The following is an 18,082-nucleotide window of genomic DNA, read 5'->3' as shown; positions in this document are numbered from 1 at the left end:
TATATGTGTGTCAAATTTCATTTTGATCTGAATTGTGGTTTTGTAAATATAGAGATACAGTAAACTTCTTTTATAACGTACTCGGTTATAAAGTATCTCCGGATGTAAAGTAGCCATTCCGTAGTCCCGGCAAAGTGTCTATATATTTCATTTGAAAAAAACACCGCTTACAACGTATTTGTATATAACGTAGTATCGCTTATAAAGTATTAGAAATTTGGTCCAGTTACACAATTACACCTCTTATAAGGTATTTTGAAACCTGCATGGTTTCACACCTTTTCTATCAGCCCAGGGACTGTGGATTAGTCACGGTTTGTAGACTTCATAGCTTCTCCGTAATTGAGTGTTTTTACAAATGAGGTTTCTTTGTTGTTTCAGGTAGATGCATGTATTTATAATAAACTGTTTGAATAAAGTTCATCGATTAGATGTATTCATAATAATTTTTTTGAATAAAAAATCATCTTTGAGTCAGTAAATAGCAGTATAACCGAAAATGATATAATTAAACAAGTGAAAGGAAAATACAGGGATTCCATATCAGTAGACCGCGACAACAGCGAGGACGACGAGGCCATGCCTGACATGTGCATACCATCTACCCAGACGATCAAAGGGCATTAGTCCGAAGTTTTCACGACTCTGGCAACTCCGGAGACTTTTGTAAATAAATGTCCAAACAGACAAACATTACGGACTTTTTATATGATCTGACGATAAATAAATAAAATGTTACTGAATATTAATCTTTCTTAATATAAGGAACGAAACCAAATATACTTGTAAATCGTTTACAATGTATACATACTTTAAAATATAAAAAACACACTAGCAGTTTGAAAACTGTTTACGGTAAAGGTGTACTGAGTACTTCCGGTCTCCGTTTATAACGTACACCGGTTATGACGTAGGATTTATCACAGTCCTCTGAGATACGTTATAAAAGATGTTTACTGTAGTTCGCGAACTTTTTGATCACCCCTCGTACAGTCATAGATATACAAAATGTACACTGTAGTAAATGTTACTTTTTAGAGATTATAGCGATCCATGCAATGGATTTAGGCATAGTCAAGTTTACATATATTTTCCTCGATATATTCACTAAGCCAGTTATCGTTACCGTTTTGGCGATTACAGCCTTCCATAAAGTAGATTTATTTAAAATCAGAAATTTTCTTTCCTCTATATTAACACATTTCGTATTTTTCATTAAAAAACAATCCATACTTAATAACAACATATAGTTTAAGGGTTTGGTTTTGTGTGCAGCCAAGTGAGACTCACTAAAAATAAAAACCTTAATATCTCAAAAATTAAGCCTTGCTAACACTTGAAAACTGGTCCATGTCATCTTCATAATGAAAACAATCTCTGGGTATATGCAGTTTAATTGACACTTGCAGCAATTTGCAGCTATGAAGTGCACAATACACCTGCAGGACTGTGCAGCCACAGGTTTTAGTAGTGCACCAAAAAATCCAAAAAAATATGAAATAGTTAAAACAATTAAGTGGCTACAACTATTTGTGAAGAACCTTTGATTTAAAAGTAAACTCACTACAATAGGTACATTTCTTTAAATGCATACTTGTTAGTTAAACAAGAAAATGTTAGCCATGAAAGTAGTCCCAACCACATGGCAATGTGTTAAAAATAGAATTAAAGACACTCACTTTTGATCTAAAAATAGCACTTTATATGAAAGCCCAGATGTATCTAAAATATTACTCTATGGTGTGTACAAAACACAGGGAAATTAATGTTAGAAAAATGATTTTCTCCTTAAAAAGTATGCCAAATAAGATGTTAAAAATCTGCAGGGATAATGGAAGTGGGCAATTTAAATAAGAGGCCTGGCCCACAACATTCACTTGAGTCACCTTGGTGTTCTTCAGATTTCTAAGACATTCTTATCCCCCTTAATTCTCATAAAAACAAATCTGAGATAATATTGTGGCCCCACCCTGGGCCATAAGGCCATGTCTAATCCAAAACTGATTCCACAACATGAGGATATTTCATTATCAATATGGCTAACATGGCTTATATGTTTTCTAAAGTTTTTTTTTTTCACATTTATACATGCATTTACCAATTTATATGTAAAATCTGATCTCAGATTTATTTGAAGAAAAAAAATGAAAAAAATACAAATAGGGAATATTTTAATATTATTATAATAATAAGTCAGGCAAATGATTTTTACCAACTTGAATCTTCACTTCTTGAGGATGCTTGCATACATTATGAGTAAATCATTACCTTGTTGTTCATTAAAGGACAATTTTTTCCTATCTATTCCCATGTAAAACTTTGATACCCCTATTTTAGGGTTTAATTTTTATGGATGACAAATGGACAGACACCAGAGACTCTTTGATCAGAAAAGTTCAACAGAGCCTCTGCTCAGATGAGCTAAAATGTAAATGTCTTTGATTATTGTAGAAAAAGTCACCTAGAAGAACAAAAGAAAAGGATGATAAATGAACTTTTTTTTTATTCTTAATCACTTCCAGGATATTATATTTCTTTTAACATGTTAACCAGTATATGCAAGTTTGACTATTTTTTGTGAAACTTTCTTTAAAGATATAAGGTATAATTTTATAAATAAGCTTCAATTCTAACAATATAACTCTAATATAACTCTCTAAGATATTTGAGACCTGTGTTCTTAGCATGGGTTTGCACTAAACAATATGAATAAATTAGATAAAACACTAAAACACTAAACACAATAATATCCTGTATCAAGATCCCAAAATGTTCTTCATTGTAAACTCGTGGAAAGTTCAAATATGTATTTTTGTTTGGTCATCATATGTTCTTTTTCCAATGATGTTTGGAAAGTTCAAAGCATTTGTTCATACAACCATGGAATCAAAAATATTAACTTTCTTTAGTCATATCATATGAAACTAAATCATAGTCTTCACATGTTGCTGATATTTTCTCCAACACTGCTTTCCAAAAGATTAACTGTTGAGACAAACCAAGATGGACCAAAACCTCTGTCATTTGAATGATCTCCTTAACTTTGAAATCTGTAAAATATTAAATATAAGTAATTTATAATATACCACTAAAAAAACAATACTGTTGATCACTCTCAAAGAGGGAACTTGAATTGAAAGTTAAATCTTTACATCATGACTAAGTAAAAAGCATACAAAGACAGACATGTAAATTTCAGGGTCAAAGGCTACACATCCCTCAGCAATGATGGTCACATTGTAAATGTTGGTTGACACTGATTGTTGGACTGAATATATCTTATTTTAATTTACAAATAGTGTAGATCAGAGTAGTTTAATCCATATAGAGATATATGAGTCTAATCTGTATACAAAGAGATCAACCATAAATAAGATCAATTAAGGTAAACCCAAGTGATGGTCATTTCATCTTGCCTTGGGAAGTAGATGAGACAAGCATATAAGATCATAATTAAATAAAGCAAACAAGTACAAAATCTGAAGGTTAAATAACAAGTAAGGATTTGATGGCAGAATTTTAAAAACCTGATATGATGACATGTGTGTTAGTAAGCTACAAGAAGATGATCAGAAACAGTTCCTTTCAAAAGAGATTGAAGTTTTCAATTATTTAAAAATAACCTCTGATGTGACTTCTTTTTTCAGTCACTGTTTACCTAACATTTGTTTTTTTTTTTGGGGTTATAACGTGACATCACACATAAGGTTTGATTATTCATGATAACAATACTTAATTCGCTCAAGCAGCCTCGGGTAGGAGAGAGCTGTAGGCGGACTCCAACCATGGCTTGAGACAATGTGATGGACACATACACAACATTCACTCAAACAAAATCTTTCTTTTCATCCAACCGCATATATATTTCTCATCATAAAAATTGTACATTCTTTTATTCTGTACACATAGAATAACATCTGAATCCAATCATACCAAATGAAATGACTAGTCAGCTCACTGTGATTATAACACCTACCTTATACCCTTATACACATGTCTATTAAATTTACAGAATCATTTCAATGGGATATAAAACTCACCTTACAGGGGAGGTTTTTGGGAGGGCTCCAACACAGGTATCACATGATTATGAAATGCAGAAATTGACAGTCCAGAGAAAATATCTGAACAGTGTTCTTTTTTGTGAAACAAGGCATTCTGTAAACATGGTAAACATAATTATAATAAATTTTAGGAAAAAAGTTCAAAAACAATTCTTTTAAATCTAGATATTAATATTAATCTTTGTTGAACATGTTGGAGGGTGTCAGTGTTTTAACTGAATGGTATTTATTTCCTGAAACTGTGTCCGTTAAAACTTTTGTTCTATGAGACATTATAAGAATAGAGTTTTGCTTCCATCTCTCAAAATTATGTGAATTTGAATATTGTTTGTTATCTTCATATTTCATTTATAGTCTCTTCCATTTTTTTCTTTAAGCATTTTAACCTCAATATGTCAAACTATACCAGATTTCTTCATTTTTTTTATTGGTCCCATCAGGATAGAAATACAATGTAACAAGGTTTGCCTGTACCATTAAAATGCAGGTCCTCCCAAAAAAATAATAATAATAACCTTTGAGATAAAGTGGTGGCTACATGTACATTCATTTTTTTTTCAATTTTATAGAAAAAATCTTAGAGGTTTCTACAAGAATATTATGGTATTTATGGATCAATACCAAGGTTTACCCCCCACCCCACCCCCAGCACCTTATCTCTTCCTTACAAGTGCAACCAACAACCTAAGTCTAATTGAGCATATGAAAAACTTTCATAAAATGAACATTCAATTAAAAATAAACATGCTTGGTAGCATTTGATTCAGCATGCTCAATGGTAACTTAAGATCAGGTAAGACCCCCTTATTATACTCCCTTTTTGATGAAACCAATGCCGTTGCAGAAATTCAAGTTTTCAATCTTAACCATTTCAACTAGAGAATATTAATTATTAACACTTTATGCAATTTTCATCTTTAAAAAAACCTATTTTTCAATTTTGCTGCAGTCTCTTCATTTGATGAACATTGAACAATTTACATATCAAGTAATAAGCAAATTAAGTTGACATCCTTGAAAATTTTTATCGTTTAATTTACTTTTCCCCATTAGAACTACATATATATATATACTGCACTAATCTGCAAATCAGAAGGACCAAGTCCAAAATGATGGTTTGTATACATAGTACAAACTTATGTGAAAATTATTTATATAAATAATCAATAATACTTGCATCTCTTTTACAAAAAGTAAAACAAAAAAGCAATAAAATTTGAATATCAAAATTTTGATTTACAAATAACACATCTGATTTACCATATATGTGTACTACGTAGAGCCACTTCACTTAGCCGTCATTGGACATTTAACTTGGTGTGTCTGAGGCTCAATGAAGGATCTTACACAAAAATCGCTCATTAATGAAAACAAAATTCAGTTCTTTACTCTGCTCATAATATTTGAAACCCTGTTTTTGACTGAACTATATTTTTATACAATGACGAATACTTTTAGTATTTTGAAACATAGAAACATTCATTAGAGGAACCTTAAATATTGCCCGCTACCAAATTGTGGTCTGCAAGAAACACGTGGAAATTCTCAGATCCTTTGTATAACGTTTAATCTTTTTAAAATTGATGTGCATTAGATCGCAGGCGTTGTCATACTCAAAATGTATTACTGATACTAGGAGTTATATCGTATTTCTGAGATAAGGCTCATAAATCACAATAAACACAACAAATCGACTTACCAGCTCCTACTTTCACTTTAGCCGAATATCGCATGACAGACCTCAGAAATAAACTACGCTGAGTGATTATAGTTCTTAATTTTCGTGCAATATTTTTCAATATTATATGACATTGTCCTACATTTGTAGGATTAATATGCTTATTTGATAAAAGGTAATTAACAGCCTTACCTGCAAAAGAAATAACAGACGTTAAATTCAGTCGGAACTGCTAAAACTGGGCGCGTATTAATTTATCTGTCCATTGTAAAATCGAAGACGGAGCATTCCCTGATATGACGTAAACATCGATGTTACTTTTATAATAAACAATATTAAACATTTAGATCGAAACATTCTAATAGCTGGAAATGTTTAACGAAATATCTCTCTAATTGCTTTGTGTAATCGAGGTACTAGAGACATCAGATTACAGAAATAGTCAGTTAGTTTCAATACCGGAATGGCAGCCCCCCGATTTCGCATGGCGGACATGCCTAGTTGATGAAAAACAGACAGTTTTGGAAAAAGTAAGCACAGTATTGTTAGGAACGAAACAAATAGTTGTACCCATGACGTTCAACTATCTGCACATATACAACAAATGTCATGTTATTGTTTTGTTAGACCTGTAGCTGTGCAGTCCTGCAAGTGTAATATGCACATTATTGCTGCATGACACTGCAAGTGACAATCAAACTGCATACATATCAAGACAGCTTTCCAATGGAAGGTGTCATAGGTCAGTTTTCAAGAGTAAGCAAGAAGTATTTATTAAAATATTGAGAGTTTTATTTCGTACGCGTTTCACTTGGATGAACACAAAACCAAACCCTTAATACGTTGAACAATCCGGAAAATCTTGCTCTGACATTCCGTTTTTGATATTAGTGAGCAGGTACAGTCATAATTGTCCGGTACCAGCATTGCCGAGTACAGTTGCAGATGATAGCTGACAGCCACTGTTGGATTACTCATTCACTTCAATAAAGTATAATACAACTTTATGTAGACTCTTGCCAAGTAAGCTCTGATCTCTATGAATTTACCTGACAAAACTCCATCAATAGTGAAACAGGACACCACAGTATATGCATACTAAATAGAACTGGCCCTTTGCTACTTAAATAATCTGGTGCTTCAACCCGTTGGGTTGATGGCGTTCTTTATGCACCACTTTTGTTTCCAATAAAGTTTGATGTTGTATTATATCGCATTATCGCATCTGTATGTTGTAACAATATTGTGGCTGGGAGACCACTGTTGTGTAATCATTTATTGACTTGCATTTCTAGTCAAGAAATAGTTTATATATCAACAAGCTTTCCTTGATGCTGGTATGTCTCACAGCCAAATTGTTTTGTAACTGTTTAATGGATTTCATTTTTTTTTTACACTTAACATGTTTTCTGTTATAAATATTAGAAACAAACAGAGCTGCTATGTTGCCTTGGATTACCAGTAAGGTTTTAACATAAATAATCTTTATATCAATCTTTTATATTGCTTTCCAAGCAAAAATCCTACTTTGAGCTTGCTTTGTTTATTTAAACCAAACATTCATTTTAATTTTGTTTCTATATTTATAACACTTTTTTGTTTTCTCATTCAATCAAACAACCTGATAATTAAATTAAATACAAGGATTTCTTGATTGAACAAAATTTAGCAAGGGGGAGGAACTCTTATATGCGTCACATATCACAATTTTATACTCTGCTTGCCTCCTAGATACACAGGAGCAGAGAAAAGGCACATTTACTTATATTTATATTTCAAAATTTACATTTTATATTATTGCATTTAGTATGTTTGCTTCATACTCAGGGGCAGAGGAGAAGATTTTCGAAGTATTCATGCATTTTTGCTGTATACTCAATAGAGCCCCGCCCAAATACCAGAACTTCTGATCCAGGGGCCATGAAATTTACAATTTTGGAAGTGGCATCCTTCCTAAAATATGCATTTATTTTGTTTGCTTAATACCCAGAAGCAGAGGAGAAGGTTTTCAAAGCATTAATTTATTTTCAGCATGTATTTAATAAGCCCCCCTCCCCCAAACCCCTGACCCCGGGGCCACATCTTTTACAATTTTGGAAGAGACACCCTTCCTCATCATAACTATATACTTAATTGCATAACGTAATACTCAGGAGCAGAGGAGAAGATTTTAAAAGAATTAATGCATTTCACTGTATAATTATAGTTTTACAGAAATTTTATACAGCGCCGCCCTAACACCAGAACCCCTAACCCAGGGGCCATGAAATTCACAATTTTGGAAGAGGCACCCTTCCTCATCATAACTTTGTACTTAATACATCGGCTTAAAACATGGAATAAGTGACTTGTACCATAGTTTAGTAAAATTGATCATATTTATAACTCGTTTACATGTAGTACATGTAGTACAAATTTTAAATGGCATGTGTTATTGAAAAATATGCTTGTTTTCAATGAGATATCAGTGGCGAATTTTAAGGGGGGGGCGCACCCGGCGCCCCTCCCTAAAACTGTCAAAGTTTGCGTAAATCATAGTTTCGTCGAGAAAATGTAAAAATGTCTACTCGGTAGACCTCGTTTTTACCCTACAAAAACTCTACAATCCAGGACCCCCATCTGGGCTTCGCCCTGGACCCACTGGGGGCCTCAAAGCGGCCCTCAGACCCCCTGCCTACTTTTGCCCTAACAAAAAAATACTATAGTTAACTATAGTTTACTATAGTTAACTATAGTTTACTATAGTTAACTATAGTGATAACTTTGACACCATAAAAACTTTGATTTACTATAGTGTTAACTTTGACACTTTGATTTACTATAGTGATAACTTTGACTCTTTGGTTTACTTAAGTGATAACTATGAAAACTTCGATTAACTATAGAGATCACTATGAAAACTTTGATTTACTATGGTGAAAACTTTGATTTACTATAGTTATAACTTTGACACTTTAGTGATCACTTTGAAAACTTTGATTTACTATAGTGATCACTATGACACTATAGTGATCACTTTGAAAACTTTGATTTACTATAGTGATCACTATGACACTATAGTGATCACTTTGAAAACTTTGATTTACTATAGTGATCACTATGACACTTTAGTGATCACTTTGAAAACTTTGATTTACTATAGTGATCACTATGACACTATAGTGATCACTTTGAAAACTTTGATTTACTATAGTGATCACTATGACACTTTGATTCACTATAGTTAACTATAGTATTTTTTTGTTAGGGTGGCGCCCCCTCTTACTTCAATTCCTGGATCTGCGCCTGGATATGTTGATTTAATTGTATTTTTCGTATATTTAAAATAACAAAATCAAATAATTCAACTTTTAAAAAACTTACTTATTTCCTTTATTTTCCTGTTACTTTTTACCTATCCTCCTCGTGCATGGTAATACATACATCGCCTTCGTGTTTATGATTTAAAAATTTAATAATGTAAAGGAATTTGTATATATAGAATAGATGCAATCAAACTCAATTATTCAGTTCGTTTTCGATTTTATGTACCAAATTTTCTTGGTTGGTTATCAATAGAACGATATTGGAATCATTTAAGAAATAGCAACGATATCAATACCAATTTTAAGGTAATGTCTCGCAGGTCATGAGAATATTTTAGAAAAAATGAACAAAAATAACAAAAATAATCAAGCGATTTCCACAGGTACTTGTGGACAGGAACCCCCCCCCCCCTCCAATATGCCCCACAGGTCAAAAAATATTTTTATGTATTTTTTTCATAAATTATTCTTCTAGTACACATTTACAATGTATTCCATAAGAAAAATCCAAAAAATAACGCAGAATTAACGTTTTACTAAAAAAATCATACCCGCGGTATTATAAAATAGAGAACGTGTCACTTACATTTGTTTACACTGGACCCCTCTTGGATATCAGGCCCGAAATATCATTTACCTAATACATGTCACCGAAATGTGTCATGATATCTTGTTTTGGTAGATATTTTTGTCTTTAGTCGTGCTATTTAATTGCCCAGGCATCCCATAATAATCCGAGTATTCATCGTCAAACGTGAAAAATGCTACAAGATTTGGAAATGTCAGAGTAGAAATTACGGAAGTGATGCAAAAACGGCACCTAGCGTGTAACTCTCGAGTTCCGAGTGTTATAGAACTAAGGGAAAAGTCAGAGGTCTACGAAAAAGTTCGGGAAAATTTTGATAAAGAACTCGAAATTGATTCATTAGAATTAAATTCTGCTTAAGATTTTCGAGATGAGCGAGGGTAGTCGTCAATATTCCCTTTAAAGGATGTTATCATTGATACCAAGTAGCGGTTTAAAAATCGCTTAAACATTATAAACTTGACATGTAACACCCCCCCCCCACTCCACCCCGACCGCCTTCCCCATCTGCGTGGACATGGAATTTTCATTAAATTGTGTCCGCGGAAAGGTGGATATCCGTTAAACTAATGTGGTAGTAAATATAATATTTAGAATGATAAACTAGTTTTAAAAATAAGTAAAGAGAAATGTGATTATTTAAAACTGTACAAAAAAATCTCTTTTTTTTCCCCATTTGTTATGAATTCGCTACATGTATTTAATCAATATTGATTAATTTGGGGACGGGGGCTGTGCAACGTCATTAAAAGTTACAGTGTTGGAGAAAAACAAATTGACCGGTTGATGAATGGTTGTACAACCCATGCAATATTTAAACGTCAATTGCTACGTAATACAAGTTGCAATTATCTAACTATGACTGTTAGAAAAGACGTACCTAAAGAACTTTTTTAAAAGTCTTTATTTTATAGAAGTTAAGCTTCCGTTTGTTCAATTAAAATAATATCAGCTTGATATATATGTAATCAAGGCCAGAAATAAACTCAGCAGTGCCACGCGAAAGTAAACAAGAGCTTGAAAATTATTTTTTTTAAAAAAAGGGGGGTTCTGATTTTCATTCTTAAGAATTAATTTTGAAAAGACTCACATTTAAATTCCTTGGCAAATGATAATCATCGCATAAGAATATTAAAAAATACACATAATTATTAAGCTTAATATTATCGGAATTAATTGCAAGCATGTCCATGTAGAAGGGGAAGGGGGGTTACATGTCTTGTAAGTTGTAAATAAATGTGAATAAATGGAAAAGTGAAAGTGTGAAAGTGAAGAGTTTAGGTAATACTTCTCACAAGTACTTGTGGACAGGAACTCCCCCCCCCCCTCCAATATGCCCCACAGGTCAAAAAATATTTTTATGTATTTTTTTCATAAATTATTCTTCTAGTACACATTTACAATGTATTCCATAAGAAAAATCCAAAAAATAACGCAGAATTAACGTTTTACTAAAAAATCATACCCGCGGTATTATAAAATAGAGAACGTAAGTCACTTCCATTTGTTTACACTGGACCCCTCTTGGATATCAGGCCCGAAATATATGTGAGTCTTTTCAAAATTAATTCTTAAGAATGAAAATCAGAACCCCATTTTTAAAAAAAAAATAATTTTCATGTTCTTCTTTACTTTCGCGTCGCACTGCTGAGTTTATTTCTGGCCTTGATTACATATATATCAAGCTGATATTATTTTAATTGAACAAACGGAAGCTTAACTTCTATAAAATAAAGACTTTTAAAAAAAGTTCTTTAGGTACGTCTTTTCTAACAGTCATAGTTAGATAATTGCAACTTGTATTACGTAGCAATTGACGTTTAAATATTGTTCATCAACCGGTCAATTTGTTTTTCTCCAACACTGTAACTTTTAATGACGTTGCACAGCCCCCGTCCCCAAATTAATCAATAATGATTAAATACATGTAGCGGATTCATAACAAATGGGGGAAAAAAGAGAGATTTTTTTGTACAGTTTTAAATAATCACATTTCTGTCTTTACTTATTTTTAAAACTAGTTTATCATTCTAAATATTATATTTACTACCACATTAGTTTAACGGATATCCACCTTTCCGCAGACACAATTTAATGAAAATTCCATGTCCACGCAGATGGGGAAGGCGGTCGGGGTGGAGTGGGGGGGGGGGGGGGGTTTACATGTCAAGTTTATAATGTTTAAGCGATTTTTAAACCGCTACTTGGTATCAATGATAACATCCTTTAAAGGGAATATTGACGACTACCCTCGCTCATCTCGAAAATCTTAAGCAGAATTTAATTCTAATGAATCAATTTCGAGTTCTTTATCAAAATTTTCCCGAACTTTTTCGTAGACCTCTGACTTTTCCCTTAGTTCTATAACACTCGGAACTCGAGAGTTACACGCTAGGTGTCGTTTTTGTATCACTTCCGTAATTTCTACTCTGACATTTCCAAATCTTGTAGCATTTTTCACGTTTGACGATGAATACTCGGATTATTATGGGATGCCTGGGCAATTAAATAGCACGATTAAAGACAAAATATCTACCGAAACAAGATATCATGACACATTTCGGTTACATGTATTAGGTAAATGATATTTCGGGCCTGATATCCAAGAGGGGTCCAGTGTAAACAAATGGAAGTGACTTACGTTCTCTATTTTATAATACCGCGGGTATGATTTTTTAGTAAAACGTTAATTCTGCGTTATTTTTTGGATTTTTCTTATGGAATACATTGTAAATGTGTACTAGAAGAATAATTTATGAAAAAAATACATAAAAATATTTTTTGACCTGTGGGGCATATTGGAAGGGGGGGGGGGTCCTGTCCACAAGTACCTGTGGCGATTTCTGTACTTGTTTTTCATTTGTTAACGAAAGTCAGTCTTAAATCGCAGTTTTCAATTGATAATGATCGTCTAATGCTTTTTATGATTTATATTTTTTTTTTCTGCTTTTGAATTTGGTGTATCTAGTACGGATGATTGTTCGATTTAAAATATTTGGCTTGAATCTTTGAAATGCTCTTTTGTCCTGCCTTGATGGGCGGAGTTTAGAAAAGTGTGAGCTATGTACAGATAACCCGCACTTTTAACAAAAGCAATCATACCTAACTATGGTACAATTTTGGATATACATGTTATGGTGGCATATTTCTGCCCCCCTACATGCAAGATGAATTGTGCTAACATGCGAGAAAAGTATGTCAACATGCAAGATAATTATGTCTATATGCATAATAATTATGTTGACATGCAAGTTACTAATCTTTTAAGAGATTCTAAATTTAATGTTAACTTTCTAACGCCAGTATACGACATTATACAAGCAAGTTGCAACAGAATCATGTTGGCATGCCTTATTAATGTTTATGATATTTTGCATGTTGACATAATTATCTTGCATTGTACGTGTATGATGTCATATAACACTACTGGCTTTCAAAACCCCTGTCCGTATGAAAATCCCCTGTCTTTCTCTGTAACCTACAGCATTTTCACAATTATCTACGGTATATCTACAGTATGGTACGGTATGTCTCCTCTGCATATACAGTAATTCTCAGTATGCCACTGTATGTATCCCCAGCATGCCACAGTTACCTACAGTAGGCCCCAGTACGCCTACGGTAGGCCCCAGTATGGCTACTGCTTCCTACAGTGACCTACGGTATGCCACAGTATATGCCCCAGTAGGCCCCTGTATTGTTAACCGAAGCAAAACGGAAGAAGTATACACACTTCCAGAGGCACTGTTTGTCTAAGATGTGAGGTTGTCAGTTCAGTACACGGGGTTTTTCCTTTGAGAAACTTTTGAACATTATTTTATATACATAGTAATACAACCGAAGTCAACTGATACGGGTCTCGTGATCCACATTAGGCAAAAAATTCACGCATATTTTATTGCCATAAAGAAAATATCGAAATGGTCAATAATGTTGACTGATCGCTCTTAAGTATACATTTCTTGCTGACAAAATAACAAAAATACGCTATAAACATTAAAACTGTTATAATTATTAATTTCTTCGTACTTTTCATTATGTTTAGAATTCTTAAGAGACTTATAAGGTTATTCTGTAGTTCTGAAAAGTTTACAAATCACTGCTTCAAGCAAAAAAAAAAAAAAAAAAAATCATCAATTAATGAATTTTATTCATTATTTTTTCATTGTTTATTTATTTATTTATTTATTTATTTATTTATTTATTTATTTATTTATTTATTTATATGTTAGTTTATTCCTTCATTCATTCAAAAAATTTAAAACATCAAATTGGGAAGGGCATGCAATACGACCAATAATTCTGCAATGAAGATTTTATTCACTTATAGTACGGCTACATTAGAGACCTAAATGTATATACTAATATATGATATGCTCCTGGCTAGTGGCTACATGTGCTTGTAAAATATATTCCTTGGTGTTTTAATAAACTTGAACACGTCGTGTAACTAATGACCTATATCTTTAGTATAAGAGTCCCTGGTGTAAGTAAATCTCACCGATGCATATATTTGAAAAGCAATCCGCGTCGATACAGGAATGTAAAATTTATTTTATTTAGATTTTCTGCCTGCTCAGCGAGAAAAAAAAAGTCTTTTAATCTTGGTACATGTAACAATTCCAATAAATAAACATAGCTGTATACGACAGTAGTGGGTCTGTCATAGTATCTAATGACATAGTATCTTTAGGTAACACAGCTCTTTTTCTCTATTGTCAACCGATTATTTTTTTTTTATTCGACCTTTGTTCACTATCTTCAACTTTTACATTTACATAATAACATGCTGCCCAGGCGCGGATCCAAGAATTTTTCCAGGAGGGGGGATATTCCACCCCAATTCCAAAAAAAATTAACGCAAATTCCATTTCCTTAACGTGAAAAAACCCTGTAAATTTCGTGGTGGGATCCAAGCTTTCTGAAAGGGGGGGGGGGTCAAAGTCATTTTTTATTTGCTTCAATATAACTTGTTCGGAACCCCCCCCCCTTCTAGGTTAGAGCATGTTGTCAGTATTAATTCTAATTGGAGAATTCAATATTAAACGTATAATACAAAGTCATTTTATGCAAAAGAGGCACAAGTAAATTATATGTAATTGCTCAATGGGACGGACAGTGAATTGTGTAATCTGTATAAAAACTGTAGACATGATTTTCTTAGAAATATTGGCATTTCAAATTTACAAAATTACGATTTAAATGTTCTATTCAAATATCTATTAACTCATTTCCCACGTCAAACTGCGAGTATCATATATAATGCATATAACATACACTGTAAGACAATGAAAAATCAAACGCATGTAATTGATATATATTGCTAAAAGTGACTTATAGGTCCGATGGGCCGGGTGTTGTACATATATGCTTATTTGTCTAATGAACGTAAAATTATTGTATTCACAAGTCACTATAATAAAATATTTACTTACTTTTTGTATATATTCATGCGAACCCCCCCCCCTTTTTTTTTTGCTAGGGGGCAAAAACATCAAAGGGTATAACTACAAATATGTTGAATGTCGACTTAATAGTATAACAACATCACAAATGTTTCATCATAATGTTACGGGATCGAGATCCGGAAAAACTCCTCAAAAGAAATCGCAAGAGGCTGACCTTGACAGATGAATTAAACGAGGACGCATTTTTCTTCATAATCATCTTTCTGAATATATTACATGTATAGTAAGTACAAGCTGTAGTGTGTGTTTCTCATAGTGAATCCTAAAAGGTGCAATTGTCATGATTGTGCGGGACTTCATTACTTTTTTTTATTACTCAGTGGACACTGGTTGCCACAGGAATTTTATCAATAAAGTCAATAGAATCACTCGATTGACCAAGCATGAGCTATGCGTTCGCTTATTCGCTGTGCTAACGCATACATGTAGCTCATGCTAGGTCAATCGATGCTAGGTCAATCGAATGATTTAACTTTATTTATAAAATTAACTTTATTGATAAAACTGCGAACTCCTGTGATTGAGGCTGTAAATAATCTGGTAATACAACTTCCATTATCAATAACGTACGTAGTAATTGTCAGTGATTTGTTTTCCGAAATCCATCCAGTTAGAGGACAGCTTTTCCATGTAAGCAGACTTAGCAAGCCACTTGTTCCTGCTAAAAATCAGAAAATGGTATGGATTCTGTGATCGGGGTGGTGACAGTGACGATGCAAATGGACCTGATTACCTGTATCAGTCTAACGTAATAGTGTACAGTGTAATACTTTGTTGTGACTTGACTTCTACATTTTGATCAATGTGAATGGATTATGTTTACTGTAGCATGACATATTTTTAGATTAATGGAAAAATCTTTAGTTAAAACGAATTCGTTATTTGTGTCAGTGATTGTGATGTTCATATTACGAAACACAATATAGGTCTATAGCTGTGTTAAAAATATATTGAACATGTTCGACAATTTTAAGAAATGGAGACCCTAAAAATTATTTTGCCATGTCGTGGCAATTAAAAAAAAGTTACTCAGTATTTGATATTAATTTCTTTCTTTTTTTTCGGGGGGGGGGGGGTTATTTCTAATTGTCAGGGATGAATATACATATATATGACGTGTATATACTAAAAATGCATGTTTACAAAAAAAAATTGCTTTTATATTTGTTCATCTTAAGTTAATTGTAATTTAGAATTTGTGTTTCCATTCTCTTTGCAGTAAATCAGCACATAAAATCATAATAAGTAACTAGATTGAAGAACAGTCTTCGTTTACTGTTCATAGTGCTAGCTGTGGATACTTATGTCTAGAATAATGATAACGTAGTAAAGAGCAAGGAGTTCGTAAAGTAAGCATTATAGATTGGGGATTTAGGATATTACGATATTTATCGCATACTGTTAGACGAAGGATAAATGTACATGTATATGTATCACATTGACATGACATTAACAGGTATTGGTGGGGAAGTCCTTTCCCCAGCATTGTCGTGCATTTCATATCATGTGTCAAATAACGAATGTGAACAACTCCGTTTGTTTTGGCGTTTTTGCATTGTAGATGTATGTATACAGTCACGGAAATATAATTTTTACCCCCCCCCCCCCGAAACAGCGTATATGTTTAAGATTTCATTCGCTCTTATGTATATAATATAAATTTCTTTTACAGTATAACAGGATTTAATTCCTATTTTCACTGTTTAGTTCAATGAATTCTAATAAAAGATAATTCAATTATGCAAGGGACTAATTTAATTTCAATCCGTTTGTCCTTAATTACAGTTCAAAGAATAATATCAGACTTCGATCTCGCTTAGCTTGCGTTGGTCTTGGGAAAATTGATAACCCACTCTAATTTATGTTGAATAATTGAATTATTGATTTTAAATGTTTGATTATTTTGAAATTGCTGTCATGTCTTTATTTAATTACATGTATTTACAAACAATATAAACTTTTACATCTTCGGGCCAGTCTACATGCCGGGAGAATCGTAATTCATATTCGCACGTGTCACAATTTTCAAGGTCTATTTCATGCGCGGGTGTAAAGGGGTTATGTCGGATGTGAGTTTTGGCCTCCTTGGAATTATTTAAGAGAAGTGAATTTTCTGAAAATTTGTAAAGTTACTTTGTCCCCGGAAACAAGGGCTCCTCATAATAGAAAGGAGAGTCGTGTATCTGAAGAAAATTTAGAAACGAAAATGTCTAAAGAGTCTCCCCTCCATGAAATAGGTTTCCCAGGATCGAGCAAAGTGTAATTATAATAGTTGATGTAAACAACACACCCGCCCACCAAAACTTCTCTCGGGAAAATATTTCTGGATGTGCACCTGCGTTTTTTTTTTGTTTTGTTTTTTTGATATCGATCTACATGTATATTTTTAAAGGACAAAAAAGCGTATGCATCTGTAGTGCCTTGGTATTTATAATGGAGTCAGAAATTTGTCATCGCAGGTAAAAAAAACTTTCTTCGGTGTTTGATTTCTGAGAATAAATTGAAAATAACATGCTAGTTCGTTGCGCCAATTTGAATTAGGGTTTTTAAAAAGTCAGATTTCTTTTTTGACGCTCTGAATTGTTTAAGAAAAAAAAATTAGTCATGCATATTTCCGTGCCCTGTCTTGTGTCTAAGTATGTTCTTGAGGTTATAGTCAGAAAGAATGACTTTGATACGACACAATTTATAATAAATTTTCAAAATAAATGATACGACTTATAGCATTTCAGGAATTAATAAACTTCAGACTTAGTATTGAATTATCTTCTTTTTTTCCAAAGGTTTGACAGATATATCCAGGTGTTTTATATTCCGATTTTTTTTTTTTCACATCAATTAGCGTACGATACAAACTGCATATAAAGCAGAGTAAATTTTAAATTAGTAGATTTTGATATAAAACTGACGGAAGATTTTGGTTCATGTACGGATCTTTTTTTTTCCCTTATTTCTCAACTGTTTTCGCTGACCTTTGTTTA

General features: G+C 32.9%; 1 long non-coding RNA gene across 1 annotated transcript; it reads right to left on the bottom strand.

Moving 5' to 3' along the window:
• Positions 1-2,940: 2,940 nt before the first annotated feature.
• Positions 2,941-6,101, bottom strand: LOC133187822 (uncharacterized). The gene is made up of 3 exons (XR_009721255.1): positions 5,935-6,101; positions 4,041-4,158; positions 2,941-3,050 (listed from the first exon to the last, which is right to left on the bottom strand). It is a non-coding gene; the product is annotated as an uncharacterized LOC133187822 (long non-coding RNA).
• Positions 6,102-18,082: the final 11,981 nt, after the last annotated feature.

This window comes from Saccostrea echinata, unplaced genomic scaffold (assembly GCF_033153115.1).
Source record: "Saccostrea echinata isolate AGI-Se365-2 ecotype Australia unplaced genomic scaffold, CSIRO_AGI_Sech_v1 ptg000015l, whole genome shotgun sequence".
Classification (NCBI taxonomy): Eukaryota; Metazoa; Mollusca; class Bivalvia; order Ostreida; family Ostreidae; genus Saccostrea; species Saccostrea echinata.
Note: the sequence above shows the minus strand (reverse complement) of the source record. Positions and strands in the feature narration are given on the sequence as shown.